An 18,568-nucleotide genomic window follows, 5' to 3' on the forward strand; every position below is an offset into this window, starting at 1 on the left:
AAAGCTATGTTGAATAGCAGTGGTGAGAGTGGGCACCCTTGTCTTGTTCCTGACTTTAGGGGAAATGCTTTCAGTTTTTCACCATTTAGGATAATGTTTGCTGTGGGTTTGTTATATATAGGTTTTATTATGTTGAGGTATGTTCCTTCTATTCCTGCTTTTTGGAGGGTTTTTATCGTAAATGGATGTTGAACTTTGTCAAAGTCTTTCTCTGCATCTATTAAAATAATCATATGGTTTTTATTTTTCTATTTGTTTATGTGGTGTATTACATGGATTGATTTGCGGATATTGAAGAATCCTTGCATCCCTGGGATAAAGCCCACTTGGTCATGATGTATGATCTTTTTAATATGTTGTTGGATTCTGTTTGCTAGGATTTTATTAAGGATTTATGCATCTATGTTCATCAGTGATATTGGTCTGTAGTTTTCTTTTTTTGTGGCATCTTTGTCAGGTTTTGGTATTAGGGTGATGGTGGCCTCATAGAATGAGTTTGGAAGTTTACCTTCCTCTGCAATTTTCTGGAAGAGTTTGAGTAGGATAGGTGTTATTGCTTCTCTAAATTTTTGGTAGAATTCAGCTGTGAAGCCATCTGGTCCTGGACTTTTGTTTGCTGGAAGATTTCTGATTACAGTTTCAATTTCCGTGTTTGTGATGGGTCTGCTGAGATTTTCTATTTCTTCCTGGTTCAGTTTTGGGAAGTCGTACTTTTCTAAGAATTTATCCATTTCTTCCAAGTTGTCCATTTTATTTGCATAGAGTTGCTGATAATAGTCTTTTATGATCCTTTGTATTTCTGTGTTGTCTGTTGTGATCTCTCTGTTTTCATTTCTAATTTTGTTGATTTGATTCTTCTCCCTTTGTTTCTTGATGAGTCTGGCTAATGGTTTGTCAATTTTATTTATCTTCTCAAAGAACCAGCTTTTAGCTTTGTTAATTTTGGCTATGGTCTCTTTTGTTTCTTTTGCATTTATTTCTGCCCTAATTTTTAAGATTTCTTTCCTTCTACTAACTCTGGGGTTCTTAATTTCTTCCTTTTCTAGTTGCTTTAGGTGTAGAGCTAGGTTATTTATTTGGCTTTTTTCTTGTTTCTTGAGGTGAGCCTGTATTGCTATAAATCTTCCCCTTAGCACTGCTTTTACAGTGTCCCATAGGTTTTGAGTTGTTGTGTTTTCATTTTCATTGGTTTCTATGCATATTTTTATTTCTTTTTTGATTTCTTCTGTGATTTGTTGGTTATTCAGCAGTGTGTTGTTCAGCCTCCATATGTTGGAGTTTTTAGTCAGATATGATTCTAAAGAGCAGCCATGTTTACAAACAACTGAATTATATGATGATCTTTTACTTTTATCTAGTTGGTTTCACTTTTTATATTTTATATTCAGCACTCCCACTTCATTTAGACTATGGTTTACAATTTCTCCAGCTCCTTTTTTGTTGTTCTTTCTCAAGCCTTTATCAAGTGTGGCAGAAAAACTTTTGTATATATACATACATATATAGTATAATATAATATATATACTGTATAAAACTTATGAATTTTGGATTACCTAAAAAATTTATAACAGTTTGGTTCCACTTGTTTGACTAAGTATGAATAGAATGCTAGATATTTAATTTATATTCACTCAAAATTTTGATATAATTTCATTTATTCAGACATCTAGTATTACTGCTAAAAGTCCAGAAAACTCAGGAGTGCTCCTAAGATGATGGAGGAATAGGACAGGGAGACCACTTTCTCCCTCACAAATTGATTGAAAGATCATTTGAACGTTGAGCAAATACCACAAGAAAACTTCTGAACACTGGTGGAGGACACCAGGCACCCAGAAAGGCAGCCCATTGTCTTCAAAAGGAGGTAGGACAAAATATAAAAGATAAAAAGAAAGACAAGAGTTAGGGATGGAGACTCATCCCAGGGAGGGCGTCGTAAAAGAGGAGAAGTTTCCATACACCGGGAAACCCTCTCACCAGTGGGTCTGTGGGGAGTTTTGGAATCTCTTGAGGGCAACATAACCGGAGGAAAAAATAAATAAATAAAACCCACAGATTACACACCTAACAGCAACTCCCAGTGGAGAAGTAGCCCAGACGCTCGTGTCCACCACCAGCAAGTGGGGGCTGAACAGGGAGGTTCGGGCTGCATTGCTTAGGGTAGGGACCGGGCCTGAATGCCCTGAGGACAATCTGAGGGAGCTAACATAAGATAGCAACCCAAACTGTGGGATACCAGAGAGAGAAAAAAAAGAGAGAGAGAGGGAGAGAGAGAACTTTTCTGTGAAAAGCTCTAACCTAAGACACTGTAGGGCCCGCTCACAGAACAAAGGACTGAGCGATCTCCAGAGGAAAGCCAGCCGGCTGTGGACTGGCCCATCCTCCACCGGAGGCAGGGAGGCAGGCAGGCAACAGCCAGAGCTGGAGGGCGAGAGGCAATCTCAGCCCCAGTGTCGGCATCCGCCACCAAGCTGCCAGCAGGCTCCCAGCTGCTAACCAAGTCTTCCTGGGATTCTGGATGGTTGATATCCGCCAGGAAGGTGGCAGCCAGAGATCAGCTCCCCAGAAGAGACACACAGCACACCTGAGATGGTGCACCTGCTGTGCACCCAGGAAACTGAGCGGTTGGGACAGGGGAGGAGATAAGACGCACACACACACCCCCAACCTAGGGAGAGTGCGCTGGCCAAGCTGCTGGTTGCCTGAGCTGCTTAGACCTGGGAAGGGCACAAAACGCAGGCCCAACCGAGTCTGTGCCTTTGTGGAGTACCCAAGAACCTGAACCTGAGCCACGTAGACCTGGGAAGTGCATGCAACCCAGGGCCCGCCTTAGACAGTTCCCCAGCAGAGCAACCTGGAGCCCGAGCATTGTAGACCGGGCAAGCAGACACTGGGGTCAAACCTAGTGTGGCCCAGACACTGCAAGCAGTCCCCACACAAGTCAGTGATATTTTTTTGCAGTGTTCCTCCCTCCCCGCAGCACAATTGAACAAGTGAGCCTAAATAAATGACCACCTTCGCCCCCTTGTGTCAGGGCAGAAGTTAGATACTGAAGAGACTTGCAAAAAGAGGAAGCCAAAATAAACAAAGAAGAGGGAAAGGCTTTGGAAGTAACAGGTGCAACAGATTAAAACCCTGTAGTTAGCACTGGCTACATTGGAAGGGACCTGTAGACCTTGAGAAGAAGTATAAGCTGGAACAAGGAACTATCTGAAACTGAACTGACCGCACACTGCCCTCAACAGCTCCAGAGAAATTCCTAGATATATTTTATTATTATCATTTTTTAATTTTTAAGTTTTTTATTGCTCCTTTAATTTTCATTTTTAAATCCTACTATTACCTTGAAAAAAAAGACCTTATTTTTAAAGTAAATCTCATATTTTTTTTATAACTTTTGCAATTTTGTTTTGCTTTTTTTAATATTGTAGTTTTGAGAGTCTAACCTCTACTCTAGATTTTTAATTAGATTTTTGGCATTTGTTATCAATTCTGTACCTTTAAGAGTGCAATCTTCAGTACCCATTTTTACTTAGGAGTGTGATTGCTGGCTTGATTGCTCTCTCCCCTTTTGACTCTCCTTTTTCTCCCCCAGGTCACCTCTATCTCCTCCCTCCCCCTTCTATTCTCTACTTAACTCTGTGAATCTCTTTGGGTGTTCAGGTCTGTGGAGAACACTTAGGGAACTGATCACAGGCTAGACTGGTCTCTCTCCTTTTGACTCCCTCTGATTTCCTCCTGGTCACTTCTAACTCCTTCCTCCCTCTTCTCTTCTCTATGGAACTCCGTGAACCACTCTGAATGTTTCAGACTGTGGAGGGCAAACAGGGAATTGATTACTTCCTAGATTGCTATCTCCCCTTTTGATTCCCCCTCTTCTCCTGGTCACCTCTACCTCCCTTCTCCCTTTTCTCTTCTTCATGTAACTCTGTGAACCTCTCTCGGTGTCCCGCACCGTGGAGAATCTTTTCACCATTAACCTAGATGTTTTATCATCGGTGCTGTATGGATGGAGAAATCTTGAGGCTACTGTAAGAATAAGACTGAAAGCCAGAGGAAGGAGGCTTAAATCCAAAACTTGAGAACACCAGAAAACTCCTGACTCCAGGGAACATTAATCGACAAGAGCTCATCCAAAAGCCTCAATACCTACACTGAAACGAAGCTCCACTCAAGAGCCAACAAGTTTCAGAGCAAGATATAGCAAGCTAATTTTCCAACAAAGCAGGAACATAACCCTGAGCACAAAAATACAGGTGGCCAAAAGTCACATCAAACCCATAGACACCTCAAAGTAGTGTCTACCTCCACTAGTGTCCACCTCACTACTGGACACTTCATTGAACTCCAGAGAGAAGAGATCCAGCTCCACCTACCAGAATACCAACACAAGCTTCCTGAACCAGGAAACCTTGACAAGCCACTCGCCCAACCCCACCCACAAGGAGGAACCTCCAAAATAAAGAGGAACAACAAACTTCCACCATACAGAAAGGCCACCCCAAACACAGCAACCTAAACAAGATGAAAATGCAGAGAAATATTCAGCAGGTAAAGGAACATGATAAAGCCCACCAAACCAAACAAAAGAGGAGGAGATAGGGAGTCTACCTGAAAAAGATTTCAGAATAATGATAGTAAAAATGATCTACAATTTTTAAAACAAAATGGAGTTACAGATAAATAGTTTGGAGACAAGGACTGAGAAGATGCAAGAAAAGTTTAACAAGGACCTAGAAGAAATAAAAAAGAGTCAGTCAATAATGAATAATGCAACAACTGAGATCAAAAGTACTCTGGAGGGAACCAACTGTAGAATAACTGAGGCAGAAGATACCATAAGTGAGATGGTAGATAGAATGGTGGAAATAAATGAAGCAGAGAGGAAAAAAGAAAAAAAAATAAAAGAAATGAGGACAACAACATAGACCTCTGGGACAATGTAAAATGCTCCAACATTCAAATCATAGGAGTCCCAGAAGAAGAAGACAAAAACAAAGGCCATGAGAAAATACTTAAGGAGATAATAGTTGAAAACTTCTCTAACATGGGGAAGCAAATAGCCACCCAAGTCCAAGAAACCCAGAGAGTCCCAAACAGGATAAACCCAAGGCGAAACACACCAAGACACATATTAATCAAATCAACGAAGATCAAACACACAGAACAAATACTAAAAGCAGCAAGGGAAAAACAACAAATAATCCACAAAGGGATCCCCATAAGGATAACAGCTGATCTTTCAATAGAAGCTCCTTAAGCCAGAAGGGAATGGCAGGACATACTTAAAATGATAAAAGAGAAAAACCTACAACCCAGATTACTGTACCCAGCAAGGATCTCGCTCAAATATGAAGGAGAAATCAAAAGCTTTACAGACAAGCAAAAGCTTAGAGAATTCAGCATCACTAAACGAACTCTTCAACAATGCTAAAGGATCTTCTCCAGACAGGAAACACAGAAAAGGTTTATAAACTCGAACTCAAAACAACAAAGAAAATGGCAACAGGATCATACTTATCAATAATTACCTTAAATGTAAATAGGTTGAATGCTCATATCAAAAGACAAAGACTGGCTGAATGGATACAAAAACAAGACGCCTATATATGCTGTCTACAAGAGACCCACCTCAAACATAGGGACAAATACAGACTGAAAGTGAAGGGCTGGAAAAAGCTATTTCACGTAAATGGAGATCAAAAGAAAGCAGGAGTAGCAATATTCATACTAGATAAAACAGACTTTGAAATAAAGGCCATGAAAAGAGACAAAGAAGGACACTACATAATGATCAAAGGAACAATTCAAGAAGAAGATATAACAGTTATAAATATATATGCACCCAATATAGAAGTACTGCAATATGTAAGTCAAATGCTAGCAAGCATGAAAGGGGAAATTAACAATAACACAATAATAGTGGGAGACTTTACTACCCCACTAACACCTATGAATAGATCAACTAAACAGAAAATTAGCAGGGAAACACAAACTTTGTATGATACAATGGATCACGTAGACCTAATCGATATTTATAGGACATTTCACCCTAAAACAACGAATTTCACCTTATTCTCAAGGGCACAAGGAACCTTATCCAGGATAGATCACATCCTGGTCCATAAATCTAGCCTTGATAAATTCAAAAAAATTGAAATCATCTCAAGCATCTTTTCTGATCACAATGTGGTAAGATTAGATGTCAACTACAGGAAAAAAAATTAAAAACACAAACATACGGAAGCTAAACAACACATTTCTGAATAACTAACAAATCACAGAAGAAATACAAAAAGAAATAAAAATATGCATAGAAACGAATGAAAATCAAAACACAACAACCCAAAACCTATGAGATTCAGTACAAGCAGCACTAAGGGGAAAGTGCATAGCAATACAAGCCTACCTCAAGAAACAGGATAGAAATAAAATAAATAACCTAACTCTGCACCTAAAGCAACTAGGAAAAGAAGAAACTAAGAACCCCAGGGTTAGTAGAAGGAAAAAAATCATAAAAATTATGGCAGAAATAAATGCAAAAGAAACAAAGGAGACCACAGCCAAAATCAACAAAGCTAAAAGCTGGTTCTTTGAGAAGATAAATAAAAGAGACAGACCAATAGCCAGACTCAAGAAAAAAAGGGAGAAGAATCAAATCAACAAAATTGGAAATGCAAATGGAGAAGTCACAACAGACAACACAGAAATACAAAGGATCATAAGGGACTACTCAGTTCAGTTCAGTCGCTCAGTCGTGTCCGACTCTTTGCGACCCCATGAATTGCAGCACGCCAGGCCTCTCTGTCCATCACCAACTCCCGGAGTCTACCCAAACCCATGTCCATCGAGCCAGTGATGCCATCCAACCATCTCATCCTCTGTCGTCCCCTTCTCCTCTTGCCCCCAATCCTACCCAGCATTAGGGTCTTTTCCAATGAGTCAATCCTTCTCATGAGGTGGCCAAAGTATTGGAGTTTCAGCTTCAACATCAGACCTTCCAATGAACACCCAGGATTGATCTCCTTTAGGGTGGATTGATTGGATCTCCTTGTAGTCCAAGGGACTCTCAAGAGTCTTCTCCAACACCACAGTTCAAAAGCATCAATTTTTCGGCACTCAGCTTTCTTCACCGTCCAACTCTCACATCCATACATGACCACTGGAAAAACCATAGCCTTGACTAGACGGACTTTTTTTGGCAAAGTAATGTCTCTGCTTTTAAATATGCTATCTAGGCTGGCCATAACCTTCCTTCCAAGGAGTAAGCGTCTTTTAATTTCATGGCTGCAGTCACCATCAGCAGTGATTCTGGAGCCCCAAAAAATAAAGTCTGACACTGTTTCCACTGTTTCCCCATCTCTTTCCCATGAAGTGATGGGACCAGATGCCATGATCTACTATCAGCAACTATATGCCAATAAAATGGACAACTAGGAAGAAATGGACAAATTCTTAGAAAAGTATAACTTTCCAAAATTGAACCAGGAAGAAATAGAAAATCTTAACAGACCCATCACAAGCACGGAAATCGAAACTGTAATCAGAAATCTTCCAACAAACAAAAGTCCAGGACCAGATGGCTTCACAGCTGAATTCTACCGAAAATTTAGAGAAGAGCTAACACCTATCCTACTCAAACTCTTCCAGAAAATTGCAGAGGAAGGTAAACTTCCAAACTCATTCTATGAGGCCACCATCACCCTAATACCAAAACCAGATAAAGATGCCACAAAAAAGAAGACTACTGTCAATATCACTGATGAACCTAGATGCGTAAATCCTTAACAAAATTCTAGCAAACAGAATGTTCCAACAACATATTAAAAACATCATACATCACAACCAAGTAAGCTTTGTTCCAAGGATACAAGGATTCTTTAATATCCGCAAAACAATCAATGTGATACACTACATTAACAAATTGAAAGATAAAAACCATATGATTATCTCAATAGATGCAGAGAAAGCCTTTGACAAAATTCAACATCCATTTATGATAAAAACCCTCCAGAAAGCAGGCATAGAAGGAACATACAACAACATAATAAAAGCTGTGTATGATAAACACACAACAAACATTATCCTCAACGGTGAAAAATTGAAAGCATTTCCCCTAAAGTCAGGAACAAGACAAGGGTGCCCACTCTTACCACTACTATTCAACATAGTTTTGGAAGTTTTAGCCACAGCAATCAGAGCAGAAACAGAAATAAAATGAATCCAGATTGGAAAAGAAGAGGTAAAACTCTCACTGTTTGCAGATGACATGATCCTCTACATGGAAAACCCTAAAGACTCCACCAGAAAATTACTAGAGCTATTCAATGAATATAGTAAACTTGCAGGATATATAATTAACACACAGAAATCCTTTACTTTCCTATATACTAACAATGAGAAAACAGAAAGAGAAATTAAGGAAACAATTCCATTCACCTTTGCAATGAAAAGAATAAAATACTTAGGAATATATCTACCTAAAGAATCAAAAGACCTATATATAGAAAACTATAAAACACTGGTGAAAGAAATCAAAGAGGACACAAATAGATGGAGAAATACACCATTCATGGATCGGAAGAATCAACATGGTGAAAATGAGTATACTACCCAAAACATTCTATAGGTTCAATGCAATCCCTATCAAGCTACCAATGGTATTTTTCAGAGAATTAGAACAAATAATTTCACAATTTGTATGGAAATACAAAAAACCTCGAATACTCAAAGCAATCTTGAGAAAGAAGAATGGAACTGGAGGAATCAACCTGCCTGACTTCAGGCTCTACTACAAAGCCACAGTCATCAAGACAGTATGGTACTGGCACAAAGACAGAAACATAGATGAATGGAACAAAATAGAAAGCCCAGAGATAAATCCAAACACCTATGGACAGCTTATATTTGACAAAGGAGACAAAAATATACAATGGAAAAAAGACAGTCTCTTTAAAAAGTGGTGCTGGGAAAACTGGTCAACCACTTGTAAAAGAATGAAACTAGAATAGCACAGGAAACTGTATTCAGTATATACCATAATGGAAAAGAACATGGAAAAGGATGCATATGTATGTATAACTGAATCACTTTGCTGTACAGCAGAAACTGACATAACACTGTAAATCAACTATACATCAATAAAACGAATAAAAAACAACTTAAAAAATAAAAGAACACTTTCTAACACCATACACAAAAATAAACTCAAAATGGATTAAAGATCTAAATGTAAGACCAGAAACTATAAAACTCCTAGAGGAAAACATCTCCTAGGCATAAACCACAGTAGGATCCTCTATGATCCACCTCCCAGAGTAATGGAAATAAAAGCAAAAATAAACAAATGGGACCTAATTAAACTTAAAAGTTCTTGCACAGTGAATGAAACTATAAGCAAGGTGAAAAGACAGCCTTCAGAATGGGATAAAATAATAGCAAATGAAGCAACTGAAAAAGAATCAATCTCAAATATATACAAGCAACTCCTGTAGCTCAATTCCAGAAAAATAAGCAATCCAGTCAAAAAATGGGCGAAAGAACTAAACGGACTTTTCTCCAAAGAAGATATACAGATGGCTAACAAACACCTGAAAAGATGCTCAACATCACTCATTATCAGAGAAATGCAAATCAAAACCACAATGAGGTACCATCTCATGCAGGTCAGAACGGCTGCTATGCAAAAGTCTACAAACAATAAATGCCATAGAGGGTGTGGAGAAAAGGGAACCCTCTTACACTGTTGGTGGGAATGCAAACTAGTACAGCCACTATGGAGAACAGTGTGGAGATTCCTTAAAAAACTGGAAATAGAACTGCCATATGACCCAGCAATCCCATTGCTGGGCATACACACCAAGGAAACCAGAATTGAAAGAGACACGTGTACCCCAATGTTCATTGCAGCACTGTTTACAATAGCCAGGACATGAAAACAACCTAGATGTCCATCAGCAGATGAATGGATAAGAAAGCCGTGGTACATATACACAATGGAATATTACTCAGCTATTTAAAAGAATGCATTTGAATCAGTTCTAATGAGATGGATGAAACTGGAGCCTATTATACAGAGTGAAGTAAGTCAGATAGAAAAACACCAATACAGTATATTAATGAATATATATGGACTTTAGAAAGATGGTAACGATGACCCTGTATGCGAGACAGCAAAAGAGACACAGATGGAAAGAGCAGACTTTTGGACTCTGTGGGAGAAGGTGAGGGTGTGATGATTTGAGAGAATAGCACAGAAACATGCATATTATCATATGTGAAATAGATTGTCAGTCCAGGTTTGATGCATGAGGCAGGGTGCTCAGGGCTGGTGAACCTGGATGACCCTGGGGGATGGGATGGGGAGGGAGGTGGGAGGGGGGTTCAGGATGGGGAACACATGTACACCCATGGCTGATTCATGTCAATGTATGGCAAAAAACCAACACAGTATTTAAAGTAATTAGCCTTCAATTAAAATTTTAAAAAGTCTAGAAAACTTATTACTTTAGTGACTTTTAAAAATTGAATAAAGTTTGACACTTTTAATCCACTTCTGAAAATATAAAGAAATATTATGTCTTAAAAAGAAAACAACAGGAAATTAACATGTGATGCAGTGTTATTTTCCCAGATGGCGCTAGCGTTAAAGAACATGCCTGTGAACCTGCCTGTCATTGCATGAGGCATAAGAGATGCAGGTTCGATTCTGGGGGTTGGGAAGATCCCGTGGAGGAGAGTATGACAACCCACTCAAGTGTTCTTGCCTAGACAATCCCATGGACAGAGGGGCCTGGAAGACTACAGTCCATAGGGTCACAAAAAGTCAGCTGCCACTGAAGCAACTTGGCATGCAGAGTATTATTAACCAAAGTACAGATTTTGTTCAAATTTCATGAAATTAAGTTAATGTCCATTACTCATTTTCATACCTTATTCAAGATTTCACATTGTATTTGAGCAACTTCAGCTTCATGCAGTAAATTCTAATAAATTCTCTTTTCATTTTTATTCTGTTTTAAATATTTTCTAATTTTCCTTGTTATGGCTTCTTAGATTCATCCCTCATTCAAAAGTGGACATTTAGTCCCCCTATACACAGGGTATTAAAAGTATCTTTGATATTAATTTCTCATTTTGATGTAATTTCTCATTTAAATGCTTTCTTCTCTGCAATCACCCTCTGTGTCTTTTCAGTCTTTTAACCTTCCTGAGGTTTTTGATGGCTAAGTTAAAGATCTCTGTTGGTAAATGTCACATTTCACTTGAAAATATGTGGGTTATTTTTAAGTATATTTTGATACTGATTTCTAACATAATTCTATAGTGATAAGAGAATGGACTCTATGATTTCAATACCTTTAGAACACAAACTTTTTGCACCTTGTTTTATGTCCTTGAATATGTTCCAGTGTCTCCTGTTTTATGTCTATGGAAACGTGAATAGAATTTGTACCCTGTTGTTGTGTGAAATAAAAACACATTTATATTTTATTTTTATATTTATATATGTAGTTTCAGCTAAGATAATTACTCTTTATTTTGTCATATGGATTTCAGTTACTCTCCAGTGTCTCTATTTCAGACAGAAGAAATCTCTTTAACATTTCTTGTAGAAAATATCTTACAGTAAGAAATTCTTTTTTTTTTTTTAATTTTTCATCTGTGATCGTCAATTCTCCCCTTTTAAATGATAGGTTTTTGCAGATATAGAATTCTTGGTTGAGACTTTTTCCCCATAATTTTGAGCATGTCATCACATGCCTTCTGGTCTGCATGGCTTATTAGAAGTCAATTTTTAACTTACTGAGTTATTTTTCTCTTTGTTTTTATCATTCAGAAGTTTTACTGTGATGTGTATGGGTCTGGATCTCTTAGAGTTTATTCTTACTTGGAATTTGCTGATCTTCTTGGATGTGGAGATTAATGTTTTCATCAAGCTTTGAAAGATTTTAGTTATTATGTTTTCAAATATTTCTCTTTCTTCTTCTAGGGCTCTAATTTATAAGTCTATTGGTATATTTCATGATATCTCAGTTTTCTGTAGCTCAGTTTATTTTTCTTTATTCTTTTTCCTTCTACATACTGTATAATCTCAACTGAGCTATCTTTAGGTTCATTAACTTTTCTATTCACTCAGCTCTGCTGTGATAACTCTTTTTGTGTAATTTCAATTTTAGTTATTTTATTTTTTAGGTCCAGAATTTGCCTGTGGTCCTTTATTAATTTCTATCTCTTTATTGGTACTGTGTATTTGGTAAGACATAATTCTTATACTTCCTTTTCATTTTTTAGATATGCTTTACTTCAGCTCTTTGAGTAGACTTTTACTAGCTAATTTCATGTCTTTGTCCATTAAGTCCAACATTGACCTGCCTCAGAGAAATTTTCTATTGACATTTTCTTTTTGGTATATGGGCCATAATTTTCTGTTTCTTTGAATGTCTTGTATTTTTTGTTGCTGTTGTTGAAAACTGAATGCTTTATATATAATGTGACAACTCATTTTTCTCTTTTTCTCAATTCGAAAAGTTTACTGTTGCAGTTGTTTGCTGTTGTTGCTGTTTGTCTTAAAAATGATCTTCATGGACTAATTGTGTAAAGTCTCTATTCCCAGCAGTAGGTGGACACTGAAGTTTCTGCTTGGTTATCTTAGTGGTCAGCTATTAATTAGACCAAGATTACCTTCAATGCCTCTAAAATACATCTCTCACCCTTTGTTAAGGGTGTATTTGTATGTGTGTGTTGGGGCTTACATTTAAGGCCCAGGTAGTTCACAACACTTCCTTAGCCTTCTTCACCTTTTGATTGGACAGATCCTCAAAGAAAGCCAAAGGCAAGACTTCCCTGGTGATAGAGTGGCTAAGAATTTGCCTGCCAATGAAGGGGACACAGGTTCAACCCCTGGTCCAGGAAGTTTCCACATGCCATGGGGTAACTGAGCCCATGCACCACAACTACTGAGCCCACACTCTCGAGTCTGTGAGCTGCAACTACTGAAACCCATGTACCAGAGCCTGTGCTCTGCAACAAGATGAGCCATGGCAGTGAGAAACGCACCACAACAAATACCCAGCACAGCCAAAAGTTAGTTAATTAATTAACAGAAAGCCAGAGGCAATTGAATAGGTTCTACTCAAGTGTTTCATATGCAGGCAAGCAACTCTGCACAAGTATGTAGCTTTCTAGATAAAAAAGGATTTTCAGAAGTTTTCAAATAATATTTTGTACATCTCATTTCCAAGATTCCTTTTCTTAGTTTTTTGGCCACATCCTTTAACCCAGTTGCTATCAACATTTTAAGGACATGTCACACTAAAAAATGTCCATGGGTTCCTTTTGGCTACTGTTCTGGAATAGGGCTTACTCCACTGAGTGAGCTCTGAGTTAGAGCTCCCCCCTGCTACAGACACACACAACACAAATACAAATCCTGTAAACAGGATTGTTTCAGGGAGCTTCCAGAGAGGTCAATGTAATAATTTTCTGAGGACAGGACTTCTGGGGGATCTCCAAACCTGTTCTTCCACTGATGGCTGCTGGCCTACTATTTTCAAGCCTGCCATAGTGCTAGGGAGAGAGGTATTAGAAGTTGGCAAGTTAAAAATGTTACAAAGCTTGCTGTCCTTGGTGAAAGTCAGCCAATTTTCTTGAATAAATATGTTCTTTGAAATTCTATAAACCTTTGGTTAATTTCCAAAGTTCTGAAAAATTAATTTTGACCATTTTTGTCAGGGTTCCTGTTAATTTTATAGAGAAGCAAATTATCTGAAGGCTTTTCATTTTGACTTTCCAGAAGTGTTTTTCCTACATTCATTGATTTTTAAATGTTAACCAACCTTGCAGTTCTTGGATAAGCCCCACTTGGCCATACACTATTTCTGTCTATTGTCAGATCTCATTTACTACAATTTTGATTAGATTATTTTCCATTTATACTCATGAGGAAGTTTTTTATATTTTTTAAATGGGATGCTTTTTAAAATCAAGGTAAAGCTGTTCATATAGAATGAGTATAAAAGTATTTCTTTCAAATTTTATAGACAATTGTGTAGATTTGATATTATTTTTTTTATTTCATGTGAAGTTTTATGGGCCTAGAGTTTTCTTTATGGAAAGGATTTTAACCACAAGCTTACTTATTTCATTAGTAGGGTTATTCAGATTGTCTACTCTTCATGACTGAATTTTTGTAGTTTGTGTCCTTCAAGAAATTTTTCCATTTTATTTTGTAATTAAACAGGACTCTATGGGGCCATCCCAGGACAGACTCTCCCTCCATATCCTCTGTCTGCCTCTTGTTTATAGAAAAGGGACTGTCTCTCAGGACTACCTTGAGTCACAAAGCTCTGGCTCAAGAATTAATGACTGAAAGGATGTGAACATGTAGTGACAAAAGTAGCAGTTGGGCAAGGAGAATTCATAACAATTTAAAAAGTAAATCAGTTGATGGCAGTCAGAGACTCTTTAGTTTCTCTCTGAAGTACCTAAATAACAGTATCTGATGCACATTTACTGAGTTGTTTTACAGATGCAAAGACATCCATCAACTGGAAGAAGTTAACTACTTGATGACCATGAATATGTCGCCCACAGACTTACTAAATCCTGAGGACTGATAACGTTAACCCTTGTGGCACCACCCTGTTACTGCATCACCAGCCAGTAAGAGGGTTCTGCACAAGCTGATCACACACCTTGTGACTCCTCTCCCTCAGTTGCTTTTAGGTGGGGAGGGATGTGGGAGGGAGGTACAGGATGGAGGAAACAAATGTATGCCTGTGGTTGATTCATATTGATGTATGCCAAAACCCATCACAACATTGTAATTATCCTCCGATTGAAATAAATAAATCAAAAAAAATTCTGCCCTAAAACCCACTGGGGAATTGGAATTGTCTTTGCACTGAGACAGCATCCCTGACTTCATGGCACTGTGCATCTACTAACAGAAATAAATATACAAATAAGGGTTTTTGAGAAGGTATTTTTAAAGTAAAAACATGTTTTCCATTGTTCCTACTATTCAGATGCTTGCTCAAAGTTTGTCAATGATTGAGGTTCTAGAGTTCATTTCAATATCTGGCTAAGCCAATTTCCTTTTTTATCCATGACTATTTTTTAGTTATTAATCAGCTCTTTAGAATTATATTCTATAGTTCTAGAGAATATATACATAAATAAACAATACATAATAAATACAAACATAAATACTGCTTGATAGAATTTGTGACAGAGGTTTGTCAAGAAAAACATTTACTTATTCTTAGGGCATTAATGGCAAAGTCCTAGGTAACACATAATCTTCAACACAGCTTGCCAGGAAATATACGGACTACTCTTTTTGGTGAGGCATATTTCAAGTTTTGGGAAGAAATAATGATGCCATATATGATATTAATATTTCATATTTATCCATTTAATATCTCTAAATAATACTCTTTTTCTAGTACATTACAATATTGAAAATTGAACTATTTTATGTTTCAAAAGGAACAACATTTATCATATAAAAACTTGATGGTCTTGAAGAGATCTAAAAAGTTTGTGTACAACTTTCCATGTTGCAAAAATGAGAGACAACTAATTTATGTTAATTAAACAACTAATTTATGCTAAAGCAGAAACAAAAATATAATGCACTGAGATCACAAATACTTATGAATTACTGTGTTGGTATCCTGAAATCCCAACAACTAAAAAGATGAGGAAAATCTCAAAATATTTTGGCACATATAGATCTTTACTACAATAATTTTTGATCCACTATGAAATTGCCAAAAATTCTCTAAAATTTGACATTTTTCCATCAAAGCAGAAAAACGTCAAAACAAAAGATTATAAAGATTTAATAATGTAAGTGACCTTAGTGAGCAAAAGGACACATCACCAAAATATTCTCAAGATAAACAGAGAAACCTCAGGACCTGGTACAGCGCATATGATAAATGAATTTCAAATAGCTACTCACCCCATCCTCTGAAGTGGAAGACCTGATTCCAGTCCTGCTGTCTCAGCAAAACATGACAAAAAGGAAAGCAGAGTCTTAGAAAATATTCAAGAGCAGAAATAACAAAGAACTAAAATTTGGTTCTATTACCATTATTTACTGCATGCATGTGGTGTTCCCTTCTTTAAGTCCAACCTTAATGAGACTTTCAGTACCTATCTTAATTTAACCCTTTTCATTTTCTCATTCATTACTCAAGAACTATTTCCTATATACAAGTATATTTGTTGTTTTTTAAGTGCCTTAGTCATATCCGACTCTTTTGCAGCCCCATGGACTCTAGCCCACCTGGCTCCTCTGTAGCCCACCAGGCTCATCCGTCTGGGATTTCCCAGGCAAGAATACTGGAGTGGGTTGCAATTTCCTTCTCTAGGGGATTTTCCTGACTCAGGGATTAAATCCACATCTCCTGCATTGGCAGGAGGGTTCTTTACCACTGATCCACCAGGAAAGCCACACATGTATATACAGAGTCATGTTTATGACTCTTTGTTCAAAGAGAGCAAAAAAGCAAAATTAATCACTATATCATAAAGGTATATACTGCCTTACAGGATAGGACACTAATGCCCTTTTCTTTGAGAAAGAAAAAAAGCGTACTAATATTGGCATGTTGTCACTGAGGGGTCACCACATAGAGCCAGGCTCTGAGAGTCTTACTTGTCTGGTTAGAGGTGCATTCATCTGGACCTCAGATTGACATCTGGAATGAGTCCCTCAGCATCCTCAGACAGTTTTTCTCATCATCGATCCAGACAAGCACCCTCCCAACAAATAAGCATTTCCATAGCCAGGCTCATTTCCTTCAGGTTTATCTACTGCATTGTGAATAATGAAATTCACATACACACACACACACACACACATACACACACATATGAGGAAAACTGTGACTTTGAATTGTTCTAATAAAATTAGATAAAATCTATTGGGAAAATAAAGAAAATTTTACTAAAAATTTGAAAAGTAAGCAATGTTGAAAACTTATATGTAGTATAGTTACAGTACAAATATAAGTAGAAGCATCTGTGCTCTGAATGTGCCAGATAAAAATTGAAAGTAACAATGTTTAGCATACTTGAATTTAATTGCAAGATTATTGTCATTCAATAAAAAATGACGAAGAAAGGAAATATGACAATGACTTTCCAAAATTATTCAGGTTACTGTTTATAAAAAAGGTTCTAAAAAGGGAAGAAACAATAATCAGAATTCCTTGAGCCATATAGAGATATTCACAAGAAAAGATATATCTATCATAAAAGTATTCTCCCTTGAGTCTCTGAAAGAATGACCTCATAGACATTGACTATTGACATCATTAGTCATAAAACACATAAGAATTACAACTGTACCAGTGTAGCTGCTCACTTTCCTTCCTTGAAAATAACTTGTTCACTTGAAAGGATGGTAATTTGTTCTAGTTTTTGACCTGCAGCAAAACACCACAAAGGAAATAGATCAGATCAAACCATGCATGATTCCATTCTAATTAATCATATAGGCATTTCTTTCCACAAACTTCACAGTTGCTTCATCCACTGTCACCCTTCCTATTTCACTATCCACTTGTTCCCTCTCTGAGTTTTTTACTTTTTACAAATAGCCTATAATCCTCTCTACTGAAATATGCAAATGACAGAGCAGTTATCTGAAATGGAAAATTCTAAAGTTGTATTTGATAAAGACTATATAAATACCTTATGATATAAAAATATCCTGTGATTAAAAAATGCAATGCATGTGGTAAGGGTATTGAAAGATATTTGAGGAAGTTATCAATTAAGCCAGTTCTGGGAGTGTTACTTGTCTAAGGCCACTTGGCTGGATTTCAGTAACCTTGATACTTATGCTCATCTTTGATCCAGACAAGACAACTGTCAATCAATAAGCATTCCTTACACCATACTAATTCTCTTGAGAATTTACCACTTGCATCCAGCTTATAGGGGAAACAGCACAGGTGGGTACTCGACTTGAATTTAGTAACTTTGGTTATAATGGCAACTCCAGAAGCATCCCAAGATTCTTCTGTGTAGAAAGATACATGAAGTGGTATTGCAGTGAGGTGATTTTCAGTGCTGATATATATATATGTGGTATAATAGAAACAATCAAACCCAGGACTAAAGAAACAGTAGTTAACTGTGAACTTGGGTTATATCACCTAAAAGGCTATTAAAGTATGCAAAGTATGCAATGTGATAATTCTTCTATCTGACAGATTTATACTCCATAGCCACAGAAGACATGTGTTCATACTGAAACACATAGGATAGGATACATTTTTTAACACATAGGTTTTTTTTTTAAAAAAACCTACAAAAAACAGGAAACAACAAAATGAAAATAAGTACATAATTACCAATAATTACTTTAGTTGTAATGGACTGACTGTTCCACTCAAAAGACATAAAATGGTGCTAAATAGATATAAAAACAGGATATATATATATGTACACTATATACTACCTATAAACTCATTTCAGATTTAAAGATATATACAAACTGAAAATAAGGAATAAAAAAGGTATTCCATGTGAATGGAAACAAAAGAAA

General features: G+C 37.1%; 1 protein-coding gene and 1 non-coding gene across 2 annotated transcripts in view; both read right to left on the bottom strand.

Moving 5' to 3' along the window:
- Window positions 1–18,568, bottom strand: part of LOC145528621 (uncharacterized) — a 157,145-nt gene that overhangs the window by 69,183 nt on the left and 69,394 nt on the right. The window contains exons 8-9 of the mRNA XM_081547276.1: window positions 17,365–17,441; window positions 15,971–16,007 (exon numbers count right to left, since the gene is read on the bottom strand). The gene's annotated coding sequence lies outside the window, so the exon portion shown is untranslated. The remainder of the gene's footprint in view (window positions 1–15,970; window positions 16,008–17,364; window positions 17,442–18,568) is intronic.
- On the bottom strand, window positions 16,696–16,762 carry LOC145530751 (small nucleolar RNA SNORD109A). Its single transcript, XR_014072050.1, has one exon. It is a non-coding gene; the product is annotated as a small nucleolar RNA SNORD109A (small nucleolar RNA).

The sequence above is a fragment of the Giraffa tippelskirchi genome, chromosome 12, assembly GCF_054371585.1.
Source record: "Giraffa tippelskirchi isolate mGirTip1 chromosome 12, T2T-mGirTip1v1.2.pri, whole genome shotgun sequence".
NCBI classification, from domain to species: domain Eukaryota; kingdom Metazoa; phylum Chordata; class Mammalia; order Artiodactyla; family Giraffidae; genus Giraffa; species Giraffa tippelskirchi.